At 45.3% G+C, this 16,869-nt stretch overlaps 1 protein-coding gene across 1 annotated transcript in view; it reads left to right on the top strand.

Moving 5' to 3' along the window:
• TRAK2 (trafficking kinesin protein 2) overlaps positions 1-16,869 on the top strand; it is an 845,826-nt gene that overhangs the window by 425,520 nt on the left and 403,437 nt on the right. The gene's annotated exons all lie outside the window — the stretch shown is intronic.

Here is a 16,869-nt window from a genome sequence, read left to right as displayed (position 1 = left end):
CGTTGTTTCCTGCGCTGGGGTTGGAAAGCTCTTTCACGATGTTGAAGAGTTCCTTGCAGTTGTGTGCGTTGTTGTCCAACCGGTCCTTGAATGCTGTTTTCTTGGCGGCGCGGATCAACTGGTGGTGTTTCCGGGTGGCAAGTTTGTAGGAGGTCCTGTAATACATTATAACATCGTGACAATATGCAACAAGGACGTGTTAACCTGCAATGTAATGGCAGAGTTAGTAGAAATCATAGCTGACATACGTTTTGATTTGTGAAAAGTAAATGAGATGGACAAGGTTCCATATCAGATAGACCAGTTATTCATTACACAAATTATCCTAACAGTGGCATGTTAAAACCAATTATTGCATCTGCATATATACAATGTTAATTATCAATCTATCACATGCAGGACATATCATACCCACAGGATACATGGGTCCTGTACAATTAATTGTGACATCGTTAAATTAGACATCATAGACATCCTAAGCTGCAATGTAACAACATAGTTAGTGGGGATCATAACTGAACTGTACAGTCCCATTTACTGGATCCCCTTAAGGTATTCAAACATAATCAACCACAGTTTGCAACTGCCTATTCGTATAAACATGATTCTAAAAACATCCTGCAGTATGATTTAGAAGGATTTATTGGCTCTCCAACCCCAGTAGTGACACCTGTTTATTGATTTCCTCTGATTCATTCAATCCAGTGTTCACTGTATCAAGGGTATGTATCCATTTGCATTCTCCTCTATTGAGGATGTCCTGCAAACCCCCACCACGTGGGTTGGCTGACACTTTCTCTACAACCCACCACTTTAGGCTGTTCTCAGAGTGTTCAAAGCGCGAGAAGTGGTCAACAAGGGGTGCCCCTATGGTGCCACAACGTATGCGGCTCATGTGCTGCAGAATTCGACATTTGATTTTTTGTACCGTCTGCCCTTTGTACAATAAACCACAGGGGCAAAGGATGACATATATGACCCCGAGGTGTTACAGTTGCTATGGGTCTTCAAATTGTATGTCCGGTCATTATGGGTGAACACAGTACATTCCACTGTCAACGGACAAGCCTTACATGTGCCACATTTCGTATGGCCAACCACTGCTGGGAGGCCCCAAAGTGTAGTTTGATTCACTGGTTGCTTCGTGGGTAACAGCGATTTAACCACATGCTCCCTGATGTTTCTACCCTTACGGAATGCATGTAGTGGAGGTGGCATTCCCCCTAGTTCTTCACTGATCAAATGCCAGTGCCGATTTATGCACTTTTTTATGGCATTGCTCTGGGTATTAAATGTGGTAACACATACCAGTCTCTTCTCAGTAGTTTTGGGTTTTACAGTGAGCAAATGTTCTCGATGGTTATACCAGGCAAGTTTACGTGCCTTCTTCAGTAGTCGTAACGGGTAGCCCCGTTCTCCAAGTCTGGCCATCAGAAGAGCAGATTCCTCAAAATAATCCTCCTTTTTATAGCAGTTCCTTCGCAACCTTAGGAACTGACCAAATGGCAAATTGTCCCTAAGGTTACGGGGATGGTGGCTAGAGTACCTCAATAATGTATTTCTCTCACTGCTCTTCCTATATAAGGTGGTATACAGGAGACCCGCTTCTGTCTTGATCTTAACATCCAAAAAATTAATGGAAGTGGTGTCAGACTCAATCGTGAATTTGATGTCATTGGAACGCCCATTGAGCCATTCATGAAAGTCCATAAGCCCAAACCATCGCCCTCCCAGATGAGGAGGACGTCATCAATATATCTAGCCCATAACAAAATATTATTCCGATATGGGTTAAGGGGGTTTAGAATGTGTGCATTTTCATATTCGCTCCTAAAGATGATGGCTAGGTTTGGGGCAAAACTTGCCCCCATAGCCACCCCTTTAGTTTGGATATAATGTTTCCCTTGAAATACAAAGAAGTTTTTTGACATGGCTATCGAAAGCAGTTCAATGATAAATTCAGTTGGAACTCTGTGTGGGGCAATTCTTTTATTTAGGACCTGTTCAATACATTGTAACGCTGCCTGTTGTGGAATGTTCGTATACAACGCAGTAATGTCCAGCGTCGATAGTAGACATTTATTACAATCATATGGACGTCCTTCAACCAACTGGATAGTATGCATTGTGTCCCTAATGTATGTGGGTGTAGAAATAGCAATTGGTTTTAAAAATACATCCATATACTTACACAATGGTTCCAATAAGGACCCACACCCCTAGATAATGGGTTTACCGGGGGGGCCTTCAGATTTTTGTGGACTTTGGGGAGGGTATAGATAGTAGGCATTCGCGGATCCTTTTTATTAAGATACTGATGTTCAAGTTTGGTAATCACCCCCTCCTCTAAAGCTTTATCTGTCAATTTTGCAATGGACTCACTTATCTCCTTGGTGGGGTCTTTCTTAAGTAGAATGTAATTACCCTCTACCGCCAGTTGGGATAATATTTCAGTTTTGTATTTGTCAAGACTTTGAACCACTATAGCCCCGCCCTTATCGGCGGGCTTTATAACTATGTCATGTGTTGTTCTTCATGTGATTTTATGTGGGCCAGGTTGTTCTGTTACGGAAAATTGTAAGACCGTAATGACAGTAAATTAATGTGAATATTTTGTGTATCTGACGATATTATCTCTACCTTGGACCCACTCCCGCTATATATGAAAAAGTGCACACAATTGACATGATTGTCTGTATTTAGTCGATCCAGTTGTTGGGTGTTATTGACTCTCATGTGGGCCAGGTTGTTCTGCTACGGAAAATTGTAAGACCGTAATGACAGTAAATTAATGTGAATATTTTGTGTATCTTCTATGAATTTCCTTTCCTTCTTGTTTCAGTAGACACATCTTTGATCACTTCTTTTTGTGCACACTCTTCGGGGTAACCTTTTATTCTAAAAATATCAAAAATTGTGGAACATCAACCTTGCGATAAGAGACAATGAATAAAATATTGCTGTTTCTCTTCCCCCTTTGATATATTGTTGTTGTAGTGATATTATGTTTTATTCAGAGTGACTTAGCACATTTATAGTTTGGAGTGTATTTGTGAGGAACACTCATGAACATATAAATACTTGACTATGTACTGATTGAATCAGCCAATGAAGTAATAGGTTCTGGACCATTGTTTACTTTTATTGCGTATATACACACACACATTTTGGAAGAGTGAGGTGAGACATTTTACTGACATAAGCTTATGACTCAATGTGTATCAATGTTGTGTTCAGTATGTAACTTAGTGTTTCCTTTTTACTTTTACTACCCAGATACACTGCATGCAATATGTGTAAGTCACCCCTACAGTAGGCCTTAGAGCCCTAAGGTAGGGTGCATTATATTACACACGAGGGCACGTCTGCATGAGCAGATAAGCCCCGGTGCTTTCTAGTTCACTTACTTGATAGTACAAGTGAACATGGAAGCCATCTTATGTATATGACTAGTCACTGGTCACTAAGAGTTCCCCAGTTACATGATGGCTTCACTGAAGCCTATGGTGTTTGGTATCAAACACTTTGTCTTCATAAATCCATACTGATGCCAGTGGTGGATTTATTAAGAACCACCAGATATATGTAGTAGTTTGTTGTACTTACTATCACTATTTTGTGATTTTGAGCTTACCCGTTTGCATCTCTCCCCTAAGTTACTCCACAACTTATACATTTCCTTTTCTTCTATCGGTATCTCTTCCTTGTAGGACTCTACAACTTGCTGACTCCTTTCCTTTGTTTCCCGGTTCTCCCTGACTCTTGCCTTTTGAGGGCCCTGTCTTTTTCTGTCTTATGTTCCCCCTCTGTTGACTTGCCAGTTGCGACCCTCCTCCTAACCCCCTGTCCCTTGTGCCCTTACACTAAGCACTCCTTCTCCCCTTCTTGGGGATAGATCCAATATCCATACCCTGGATCTTCAGTGACCCCTCTGAGAGAGTCCACAGTGTCAAGGGAGCCACTCACAGTTGAGGTTTGGTATGGCACCCCTTGCCAAAGCACTCCCTCTCCCCTTGTTGGGGAAGGATCCAGTAGGTAGGCCTTGGAGTCTCAGAGACCCCGATGGAGGGGGTCAACTGCGTAAAGGGAGCCTCTAGCAACGGAGATGTGGGATTGATACCACTTCCAATGGGATCACAGCTTACCGGACCTTGGACGCAGCGTTTATTCGTCTGCCGGCTTGTGCCCCCTCCCCCTCCATGCTTTATGTCTCATCCTACCTCTTTCCCTCTTTTATTCTTTGTCTACTTCCCCTGCTCCTAACCCCTCTCCCCTGAATATCTCTCCTTGCCTGCTTCATAACATGTATCTAATCCACCTAGCCCCCTGTCCCTTGTGCCCTTTGTCTAAGCACTCCTTCTCCCCTTGTTCGGGAAAGATCTAATATTCATACTCTGGAGTCTCAGTTACCCCTCTGAGAGAGTCCACAGCATATAGGGAGCCACTTGCAGTTGAGATTATGGTATGACCCCCCTTTGCCAAAGCACTCCCTCTTCCCTTGTTGGGGAAGGATCCAGTAGTTAGGCCTTGGAGTCTCAGAGACCCCTCTGAGAGAGTCCACTGCGTCAAGGGAGCCTCATGCAACGGAGATGTGGGAATGATTCCACTTCCCCTGGGATCACAGCTTACTGGACTTTGGATGCAGCTTTTACTCGTCCTCCGGTTTGTGCCTCCATCACCCTCCCCTCCTCTTTCATACTCTGTCTCTCTCCCTCCCCCACCTCTTTCCCTCCTTCATTCTCTGTCTACCTTCCCTGCTCCTACCCCCTTTCCCCTGAATCTCCCCCCATGCCTGCTCTTTCCCTTACGTATATGTCCTTATTGTTTTTCTCGACCTAATTCTCCCTTAAATCTCCCCCCATGCCTGCTCTTTCCCTTACGTATATGTCCTTATTGTTTTTCTCAACCTAACATATAACTATGTTCTGAAACTGTGTAATCTTGTGATCATGTAACCTGAAACTATGGTCTGATACTCATGTAAAGCGCTCTGATAGCTTAGGGTATAGCCAGCTCTATATAAAACCAATAAATAAATAAGAGGGCTCCTTAGAGGTGCCCACTGAAAACCTACCCGCCTCTTAGTGTGCTGGCTGACTGGTATCTTCCAGCCTGCCACCACAGACAAGTTTCTAACCCCTTGGAGGTGAGATTCCGCACTCTCAGAGGTCAGTAACAATGGGTGCTTTGGCAGAAGGTGTTAACATCTCCAGCAGGATGGCTTATGAATCTGCAAACCAAGGCCCAAGGTTTCAAAACCTCTGCCAGCAATGATATTCAACCCCGGCTTCCTCCAGACATTGGAGATGCCATCCCCTACCCTGAGGTGCATCTGCCACCAGAACAGGCGGGAAATTCATTGTGAGAGTAGGTTTGTTGCACCACCAGGCTAGTTATACCCCTAAGGTGAGCTTCCTGATGTGGTCCACGAAGGAAGGATTCCTCTATTTATTTATTTAATTAATTTCTAAAGCTGTCACCTGGCACAATACACTTCATCTAGACAAACAGCAGTAAGCGTAAGGCTGGAAACAGAAACAGCCAGTAGGATTACTAGGGGAAGAGCCAGGTCTTCAGAGCATTTCTAAAGCACAGTAAATCAGTATAGGCTCTAAGGGCAACTTGCAAGTTGAGATGTCTTAACTGTAAAGGCTTGACATAAGGAGATTGGCTGAGGCTGAGTGAAAACACTGCCCTGGAGTGTATTGTTTTAGGCTCCATTGCAAGGGCAACGTCCTAACCCCTGCAGGGCCTTGAAGACAATACATAAGTATTTAAAAGCTATCCTTTGTTTCAGACGAAGCCCTATGTAGTTCTTACATTGCTTCAAATGCAGATGCTCTACAAGGTTTGTTTAATACCAAATTGGCAGCAAAAGCCTGTACTCTATATAGTCTATTACGGAGGTACTCTGGTGCGCCAAGGAGCAATGCATTACAATAGTCTAACCTGCTGAAGATAACACTGCACACTTTAAGAAGTTTTCCTTGAGAAGGTAGTAGAGGATAGAGCTTTCGGAGACCTTGCAAAAGTGTGAAACATGTCCCAGGTATTTTGTGTACTTGTTGCTCCAGGTAAAGTTTAAAATCAAATGTCAACCCAAGATTATAAACCATATCAGATAAGGGCAACTCTTGTTCTGTGGGGAGAGAGCAGAAGTGTCATGGGGATTTTATTCGCCGTGCAGCAGAGGAATTCTGTTTTATCCCAGTTAAATTTAAGGGAACTGGCATTCAGCCAGTTAACCATGCCTGACATGAGGTTATGAATGGAGTCAATGACATCCTGCTATTTGTCACTTAGAGACCGGATCAACTGCGTATCATCAGCATAGTTCACTAGACTGATGTTCTGCTCCTTAATCAAGGTGATGAGTAGTCTCATGTAAACATGGAAAAGGATCGAACTAAGAGCCGAATCTTGAGGAACTTCCTGTTGGATAGATTTAAAAACAGAACTGTAGGAGTGGAAGGGCAACCGTGTGTTGCCTATCCAACAGATATGAGCTCATCCACTTCAAAACAGTCCCACCAATTCCCATCATAGCAAGTCTGTTCAGAAGGATCTATCTGGTGGTTGATCGTATCCAAGGCGGCTGATAGATCAAGCAATATGAGGACTGTAGGTTGACAACTATCACCACACAATCTTGATTTTGGTGTAATTAGGAACTCAGGATTATGCCCACTGCAGGTGTTCAGATAGGGGCTGTAGTGACTTCAATGGTAAGTAGCCCATTGGCTACTATCCTTCACTTCCCTTAATGCCCCTAAATTCAGTATTTAGGTGGCGCCCTGACACCAAGAACTCAGATCCACCGGACTAGATAAGAAGAATGACAAAGAAGAGCCGAAGAAGCTAGATGTTTAAACCAGCTGTGGACATTTGGCACCAAACCCTGCCAGCCTGCTCCTGTACTGATAATCATGGTGAGCCGACCTGTCCTGCAGCTGTGCTTTCTCCAAAAGCCTCAGAGGGATGCCAGCACTTTGCCAACCAGCTAGCATCTCCCTTGAAGTGTAGGGGCTACTTCCCAGCAACCTGCAGGCACAGACCGCAACGTCCGGTTCACCATTCTGCTGACTACCGGGTCCAATGATGCCACAGCCACCAAGGAGGAGGTCACTGTGCTCCAGAAAGTCAGATCCATCTCCCCACCATGCTTGGAGACAGCAGGACGCACAGGAGCTACTTTTCACCAATACGTGTGGTACCAAATCCCTTGCAGCAAACAAGGTTTGTTTCAGGTCCTTCTGGGTTCTTACAATGCCAAGACCTACCAGCTTATGAGGGACATCAGCATGGCAAAGGCCAGCACCGAGAATGGCACAGCTGTCCTGTTTCGTCTCCCTCAGCAGATCTCACCAAGCACTGTGAGCACCTTTAACACACTGGAACAGCCAACCAATAACCTCTGCACCCGAGCTCCCTGGACCAGGTCCACAAACACCGACTGTGTACCCAGCTCCCAAGACACTCACGACCTGAGCCCCCCATTGGGAGTTCCCGAATCTGTCCCACCTTCCCCATCTGCAGCCTATTTCTAGATGCTCCACCCCCATTTGTCAATGGTGTAGCACGCAAAGCTGCCAATCCGTCCAGCACCTCTGCACCCAGGCACTCCAGGGCAGGTAAACTCGAACTCCGGATGGATCTTGTGACCTTGACCCCTGAAATAAGATTCCAAATACTTGTTTGCAATATATGTTTCTTTCTCCATAGTGACATTTTTGCTTCACTGTAAAAATTGGTAACATGAAAAATACTTACCCAATTATTAAGTTCTTGGTGTTAAAAATTCTATAAAAATAGCATTTGGGATTGTTAATTTAAGCCCTGTAAGCCAATAAGAGTCCTCAGACTTTCTACATAGTGTACCTCATTTTGGTACAGTACATAAAAAGCCAACTTCCTACACGGATGACTGGAATCACTCCCTGGGACCTCTGTCTGTCAACCAATAGATTAATGTACCTTACTTGTTCCCTGACTCGTATACCCTACCTGGGAATGCCATCCACATGTGTTGGGCCGTATCCATCGCAGGGCAATTTATACGGACCTGACCAACTCTAGCTCCCTCACTAGCTGTACTTTCTTTCCATAGTTCAGATTCTGTTCCAACTGTATGGAGCGGGTTTCTAATGCTACCAAGTTGGCTTCTCTGTCATTTTCTGTCTTTGATGTAGACCATGCAGAAAATTATTACTTACCCATCCAGGTCCCCCGCAGCCTCGCCATTATTTTAACAGTGAGCACTTTGAGCAAGACTAAGATGGTGGAAGCAGGTAAGTGTTCTGAACTGTAGCCTTGTTCAATCAGGTGAAATCTGCAACTATTTACTTCAGTTTGGATCTTCACAGAGCTTACAAACTGATTTGAGTAAGGGAAAGAGATGAGTGAACGACAGCTTTTGTTACTCAATTTGGTCTTTACAAATACCTGGTGATGCCATTTGGGCTTTGCACAGCACTTGCTGCATTCCAATTCTTTGTGAAAGAGATTTTCAGAGAATATTTGGATATATTAGTCATAATTTACATCAATGACATTCTGATCTACTCTGCGAATGAAAAAGAGCATGTGTCACATGTTATATTGGCGTTACAGAAATTTGTGAGAAAGCAAATTATTTGTAAAACCAAGTAAATGCTCCTTCCATGTATCTACCATAGAGTTTCTTGGTTTTGTATTTTCACCTCAGCGGCCCTAATGGACACGAATAAAGTTGATGCAGTGGTGAAATGGACAACTCCTTCAATTCTCAAAGACGTTCAGTCCTTTCTAGGATTCACCAACTTCCACAGAAGATTTATACATAATTACTCAGAAATTGAGGCTCCTGTCACGAGGTTATTGTGAAAAAAGTGTCCTTTGTTTGGATTACTGAAGCTAATCATGCCTTTGCCAAATTAAAGAAGGCTGCACCAGTCTTGAGACACCCTCAAATCGAATAACCAGTGGCAGCCTTTAACTTTTTTTTAGGGGGGCGACACACACTCACACTCTCTAACATACTCACTCTCTTTACCCCACATATTACATTTTCTATGACATCGCTCATAATATAACTGCAACATTTGCAAGAAAATTATTAAGGAGAAAACTGCGTGGCGAAGGCACGAGATATAGGTCCTTTTGGGCATAAGTTATAGTTTCTTGAGATAAGTATAACTATAACTGTCGGAATTTCTATGCTTTTTGAGTGTGCACATTCTGAACCTCACTATAATGTCCCTTTGGTGTTTTTGTGAATTTCTATGTTTTTTTTTAATTTCTATTTCTGTATAATGTCCCTGTATCTTTGTTTTTTTCAGGGAATATATATATATTGAGATTTACTTTCTAGCTCTGTTTGGATGGCACTGTTCTAATCCTATGCTTAAAAACTCTGCTAAAAAACAGACATTTGAGATGAGCAGATTCAGAGTGTTGGCAATGTTGTATGGTGCTCCATATAAAGATGCTGCTTCTCACCTAAAACTAGGGAACCACTCATTGTTCCATGCTTCCTTTTTTGCACAATTTATGCAGCACTCTAAGCCTAAGCCTGAAAGGTATACTGTCATGATATATATGAATATATACATACTAAAAAAAGGCAGGCATAAGGGCAGAGTGTCGTCCCCATGGTTCAATGACTCTCTAAAGGCTCCAAAACTTGCCTGCAAACAGGCGGAAAGGAAATGGAGGCAGGGTTACACTGAAGCCAGCAAACTGCTCTGGAAAATTAAGCTCTCTGAATATAAAGCCTTGATCCAGAAATCTAAATCTGATTATTTTTGCTCAACAATATGCACAGCCGCTAATAGCTCCAAAAGCATTTTCCAGATTCTGAACAGTCTTACCCACCCTGACTGCTCAAAAAAATCGACCCTTCCCACACAGGCCCTCTGCGATAATCTAGCTCTGTTTTTCAATGAAAAGATTGAAACCATTATTCGCAGCTTGAGTACTTCCCCTACTCTGGTCTGTCCCCCTCACTCTGGGGAAGGTATTATAGACATCGGAGCGGGGAACCCAGGATGGCAGCCTGCAGACTGTCTGTTGGAGCTCCCCCCTATTACTGAGGCGGACTTCGACAGACTGGCTCGCGGTATATCATCTGGATCTCCTCTGGACCCTATCCCCCATAAAATCTGGAAGACCTCCGGAGAGGAACTCTTTCCTACTCTCTGCAGGATCTGTAATCAATCTCTGTGCAGTGGCACAGTTCCTGCTTCTTGGAAGCAGGCTCTTGTTTCGCCACTTTTAAAAAAGCCCTCCCTAAATCCGGAGTGCCTACAGAATTACAGACCCATCTCCTTGCTACCATTCCCTGCAAAAATCGCTGAGCGTTGGGTGAGCTCATGTCTCTCCAAACATTTGGAGCAGCATCAATTCCTGGGCGAAGTACAATTCGGTTTCCGCCCAGCCCATGGCACCGAAACAGCCCTACTCACTGCTATGGAGGACCTTCGATTGCATGCAGACAGGGGTCAGGCAGTAGCTCTGATTCTGCTGGACCTGTCTGCCGCATTCGACACGGTTAATCATGGGATTCTATTGGAGAGGCTGGGGGAAGCCGGGGTGGGTGGTACTGCCTTGCATTGGTTTCGTTCCTTCCTGCGGGATAGGAAGCAGGCTGTATCCCTTCCTCCGTTCCAATCAGTCTTCTCCCCGGTATCTCATGGGGTGCCTCAGGGCTCGTCCATCAGCCCGATTTTATTTAACGTGTATCTCAAACCATTGATCACGTTGATAAAATCTTACCGGCTGAAGGCTATCAACTACGCAGACGACACTCAACTCATCCTCTCTTGGGAGGGTGAGGAATCGATTCCTCTGGAATCCTTTCATGACTGTCTGCGAGACACGGCTGGCTGGCTACACAACAACTCACTGCAGTTTAATGCCTCCAAAACTGAGGTCTTGTTCTGTGCCGGAAGCCGGATCCCTCGCCCTTTCCCGATGGATTTTTGGCCCCCAGAATCCTCGGAAAAACCCCAGCCGGTCGCTGCTGTTCGCAACCTAGGGGTTATGATGAATAACAAACTCAGCATGGAAGCCCAGGTTGCGAAAACAGTGTCCACCTGTTCGGCCCTCATTCGATCCCTACGTAAGATCCTGCCACTACTCCCCTTACAGGCCCGAGCGTTAATAGTCAGGTGCACTATTCTAAGTCACCTTGACTATTGTAATGCGCTGCTACTAGAGTCTCCGGCCTTCCTGTTGGACAGACTTCAAAGAGTACAATCTGCCGCTGCCAAACTGGCCCTTGGTTGGCCGAGGAGATCTTCTGCCACAGCAGTGATGGCCGAACTCCACTGGCTCCCGTTGAAACAACGAGTGGCCTTTAAATCCCTCTGTCTTGTTTTCAAGGCCTTGCATGGACTTGGGCCCAGCTCTCTGCAAGCCATGTTTCATTGGTACTCTCCAACCAGAGCACTTCGCTCTACAACGGCATGCCTTATAAAAGTGCCGAGATTTAAAAAAGCTTGGACAGGAGGCAGATCTTTCAAAGTTGTGGCTGCTAAACTCTGGAATAGTATGCCCCTAGACATCCGTCGAACGAAAGAACTCCTTCCCTTTAGGAAAAGTGTCAAGACTTGGCTGTTTCCTAAATATTAACCTGCTGGCCACTGTATTGCTGTTCCCCACGTGCTTCCCCCCCCCGGAGATATCTCAGCGCCAGGATGCCTGTAAGGTGACAGCCGCGCTATACAAGTGTTTTAAATAAAATATATATATATATATATATACATATAAATTTACTGAAAAAACCATAGGTTTCACACACGTTATAGTTAGGAATTAGCATTTAAAAAACCTTAGAAATTCACTAAAAAAACATAGGTTTCACACATGTTATAGTTAGCTGGACATTTCACTCATACAAAACCATTGAAATTCCCCCGTTATAGTTAGTTCAGCTAACTATAACTCGCGCGCGCGCAATGCACTGCTGATGATGTCACATATTACATCACTCATGACATGGTCAGTGACATCACTCATGTGTGTTATCACACCCAAGACCCCACAAGCATAGTAACACAAACCCACACACACTCTCTCTCTCTTTCTCATCCACACACACACACACTCTCTCTCTCTCTCTGTCTCTCTCTCTTTCTCTCCCTCCCTCCACCACCTCTTCCCTTCTCCCTCCCCCACTCCACCACACCCATTAGCTGAGGCATGTTAAAAGAATAAAAAGCAACACAGGTTTTGATAAACAGATTCACCTCCGCCTTCGATAGCAGGATTGTCGATGAAGCAGTCTATCTAGGAATAAACATTGCAGCAAAGATCGAGGTTATAGCTGATCTAAACCTTGTCCCCATAATAGGGAACCTCTGGAGATACACATTGACCTGTTTAAGCAAATTGAGAGGGGTTTTGCTAGATTCATTTGGTCCTATGGTAGGACCAGGAGGGCCAATGCATTTTTGTGCCTCCCTAGGGATCAAGGGGGGCGGGGGCTCCCTAATTTTAGGCTATATTATTTAGCAGCAGTTCTACAATTTAATGGGCCTCTATTTGGTAACAAGGCAAGGGAAGGGGATGACCCTAGCTATGTACCTTCGATATTCTTAATAGGGGGAAGACGAATGGCTGTCTGGTGAAATTTTATTAATCCAGCTATTTAAGAAAAAGTGGTTTAAGACCTTAATTACTGCATTTCGGAATTGGGCAGGTGCTCACAAAAGACTTGGGGTGGGTAAAACTTGCTTTGGAAAAATCAGCTTCCAAGGATTTTACAAGATGACTGTCTGGCAAGGTGTAGGATAGGGGATATCTTAGCCGTAGACCATATCATGGCTTTTGAAGAGGTCAGGGAAAGGGAAAGATTTACATTGGCCCTCTGGACTTTTAACATTTTTTACAGCTGAGGGATTTTCTTCTGAAAAAAGCCGGAAGCGGCAGGCTTTGCACAGGTTCCTTTAATGGAATTGTTAATAAAGGATACAGGCCCCTCAATTTCACAACTATATGGGTGTCTTCTGGAAGGGGTCCGGAGGACCTCAATAAGCATAGGCTGAACTGGCAGGACAGGCTCGGGCTCCAGGATCCCTGTTTTTTAAAATTGTTAGAAATGGGCGGCTCTATACTGTGCTCTGCCAATCTGCAGTCACAAAATTGTAAAACTCTTTTTGATTTATATATAACACCCACAAAAATTGCTAAATGGGGAGGAGTGGAGCAGATGTAAGGCACCTGGTGTGGATCTAGTTCATATGTTTTCCACCTGCTCTACTATAGAACTAATTGGTAGGGAAATAATTGTATTTTTACAGGACATGTTGAAAGATGATATTCTTCTGTCACCTCAGCATATGTTACTAGGTGTAGCTGAACTAGATAGGAAAACAGGGGAAGAGCTCATTTTTAGGTTTCGCCTGGCCGAAGGCTGCGCTCTCCGCAGCTTTTCGGCGCAGGCGAAATCTTATGTTACAACAGAGTTGGCTTGGGATTACGCCCTCTGTTCGATTGGCTAGCTCCATAAATGGAGGCTACCCATTGGAACAGAGATCTGTCCGTCATGGGCGGACCAGATTAGTGGGCGTTCCCGAGATTTTTTCTCTCTCCGCCTCTGCGATGTCGTCATCGCGGCCGTGGGCGGGGTTTATTTTTTGGTGCGTCCATGTTTGTGTTCGTCATCCCGCGGCCGCCCGCCGCCCGAGGAAGTCCAGGTGAGTGCCTTCCTTGCCCCCTCCCGCTGTCCGTTCCTTTCCCGCCCCCCTCCCGCTGTCCGTGTCCTCGTAGGCCCCCCTCCCGGTGTCTGTGTGCTCGCCCCCCTCCCGCTGTCCGTGAGCAAATCTGCCTTACCGAAAACGTCCGTCATTTTTTATTATTTGGCTTGCACTGACTATAGTTGCCCTGAATTGAGCGCCATTTTAGATGAGGGGAGATTCTTAGTATAGTCCGTTATTGTTGTTTAGTTACGTACGTGCGGCGTGTCGTATCCACGCCGAAATGTTTGTAAAATTCATGGCGGCTGTTTTCCGTTCCGCCGCTTACATGATAGGAGACACGGACACCCGTTCTTGACGATGCTTTTGTCCCAGGAGGTAAGGATGACCTCATTGCGGCTACGGCAACGTTTCACTATTGGGCTTAGTGTATTATATTGATACTGAGCACTTTGCATGTTTATTTTAGATCGACATTGGACCACATACAGACAGAACACGGAGGGGGTGATCGTTTGTTCACCTTTAGGTAAGACGGAGACCCGGTCCCATTATTTTATCTTGAGCATTTGGCTCACTATATCAGCCGGATTTCACTGAATTACGTAATTCTTATTTCTAGCAACTCACGAAGGTCCTCAGGATTTTGGCTACCTTCTGAACGTCACTCCTTGGAAACCGGGGTATGTTGTCTTAGCTAGAAAGTTGTTTTCAGTCGTTGAATGCATTAAGATTATTGCACATTTACACATTTTTTATTCACTTTCAGCATCCTTTTTGATTCACAACTTCATCTCGATAACACGCTAATTCAGCGTTTTGGGTCAGGTTGGACCACCAGAGGTACATATAGGTGTGGTGCAGGGTCATATTACTCACGACGGATATTTTATATCTTATATTTTATAGTTTTCACACCATTACTTGCTTTGGTTCTTCTTTCATTCTTGGATATTGCTACGGTGCTCAATGTTTTTGACTTTACTTTACTATTCACACTATTCTTTCTATGACTACTTTATTAAGAATCTTTTTGTTTTGGTGGTGTCGTTAGGTTTCGCCTGGCCGTAGCCTGCAGCACATGTCCCACTTTTCCTTTGTAGCCCTGTCGCTTCCACTGCACATCTTCCTACCTCCTCCACTGCAGCTTACCACCGGCACTGCACCGCATCTTCTAGCACGCGTCCCACCTCCTCCACTGCAGCACACCTGCTACCAACACTGCACCACTTCCTGCAGCACCCGTCCCATCTCCATTGCTGCAGCACACCTGCTACCAAAACTGCACCACTTCCTGCAGCACTCGTCCCACCTCCACTGCTCCACACCTGCTACGAGCACTGCAGCACGCCTCCCACCTCCACTGCTGCGGCACGCCTGTCGCCTCCAATTCACCAGTTTCTGCAGCACGCGTCCCACCTTCATCACTTACACTGCACTGCTTCCTGCAGCACGCGTCCCACCTCCACTGCTGCACACCTGCTACCAGCACTGCATCACACCAACTACCAGCACTGCAGCACGCGTCTCACCTCCACTGCTGCACACCTGCTACCAGCACTGCAGCACACCAACTACCAGCACTGCTGGAGTTAAAGTGGAGAGAGCGGGGATAGTTTATGGCTAAGCAGTTTATTTTCACTGATATTTACCCCACTGATAACGGAGCGTGCTTCGCCTGTGTCTGCTAGGATGTTGTTAGCTTAAAAGCCCCACACCCCTCCCGCTGTCCGTGTCTCAGGCCCCGGCCCCACTTGTTCTTTATTTTGCCGTTGCATCTCACATGCCTGAGACATGGTGAGTTTATCCTGTCATTGTCTATTTCCTACTTATTCATTTAACACAGCTGCGAGGTCGCAGAATGTAGTCAAATAGCCAACATAGGCACACATAATGCATCTAATAATCAGTCCCACCGCCATTGTGGCTCTCACTCACTCTTCCTTTTCACACTCTCTTCCTGTACTCTCTCTCCTACACTGTGTACACCCCTCACCCATCTGTCTAGCAGTCCATGCCCGCTTTGTTCCCCTTATGCTCCCTTCGGCACAATTCACTAGCCATGTTTTCGTAGAGAGTTATTAACTGAATGGGCAGAGTTCAGAGCGGACCGCTCCAGGGAAAGTGGAGAGAGCGGGGATAGTTTATGGCTAAGCAGTTTATTTTCACTGATATTTACCCCACTGATAACGGAGCGTGCTTGGCCTGTGTCTGCTAGGATGTTGTTAGCTTACGTTAACAAAAGATGAAGCAGGTGAGAGGTTTACCTTTCCTAAATCCTTATCACAGTCTAAAAAAAAGCTTCTTTAATTTTACGAACTAGTCTTTCAAAACCAAATTCAAGCCTTAGTAACTACAACCGCCAACAATGACATTTTTGCTGAAACATTTCCGTAGTTTACTTTCCATAACCTTTAAGACTTGACATGTGAAATCGTTGTCATAATAACATAAAACGGTTATGAGGGCACATTTACAAACATTCTCCTGCATAGAGCAATAGGCTAGGCATTTAATTGCCCTGATTTCAAGCACTAACTTGCTCGTACTCCCCAAGTACCTATGTGTTGTTGAATCATAATCTTTTTAACCCCTTGTCTGCTGATGACGGAACCGCTCCGTCATCAGCTGCGGTGGCGCTGTGCTGATGACGGAGCGGTTCCGTCATGGCCCGCTCGCTGCTAATGCGCGGCGCGAATTCCGCGCCTGCGCTGAGCGTTCTATTGAGTGGGGCGGGCCATGACGGAACCGCTCCGTCATAAGCACAGCGCCACCGTTGCTGGTGACGGAGCGGTTCCGTCACCAGCATGCGGCTGCCGTGCGGCCGCCCCGCCCCCTTAGCACTGCGGCGGAATAGCCGCCGCAGTGAAGGGGTTAAAGCGGTTGGAAAGGCTTCAGTGTCCGAATTTGTTTCTTTAACTTTGGCCACTTTATTCTGTCTGTTGAATGCAGTGTCAAATCCACTCTTACCACATAGTGAAGTGAGGGCAGGAGATTTGTGTGCTCAGTCACGCGAGCTACAAAGAGTGTGTTTTGTAAATATTTCCACAGCAGTACCGAGGAGCCTAGTTTTGTGGTCGCAGGGGAGGTTTTTTCGCGCTGTCTTATACGCTGGTCTTGTTATACTGCCCTGCCAAGCGTTTGGGACTTTAATCTTTTTTGTAGGCAGTTGAAAAGAGAGATGAGTTTCTAG

The sequence above is a fragment of the Lissotriton vulgaris genome, chromosome 2_1 (genome assembly GCF_964263255.1).
Source record: "Lissotriton vulgaris chromosome 2_1, aLisVul1.2, whole genome shotgun sequence".
NCBI lineage: Eukaryota > Metazoa > Chordata > Amphibia > Caudata > Salamandridae > Lissotriton > Lissotriton vulgaris.
The sequence above is the reverse complement of the archived record's forward strand: the minus strand, read 5'-3'. Positions and strand labels throughout refer to the sequence as shown.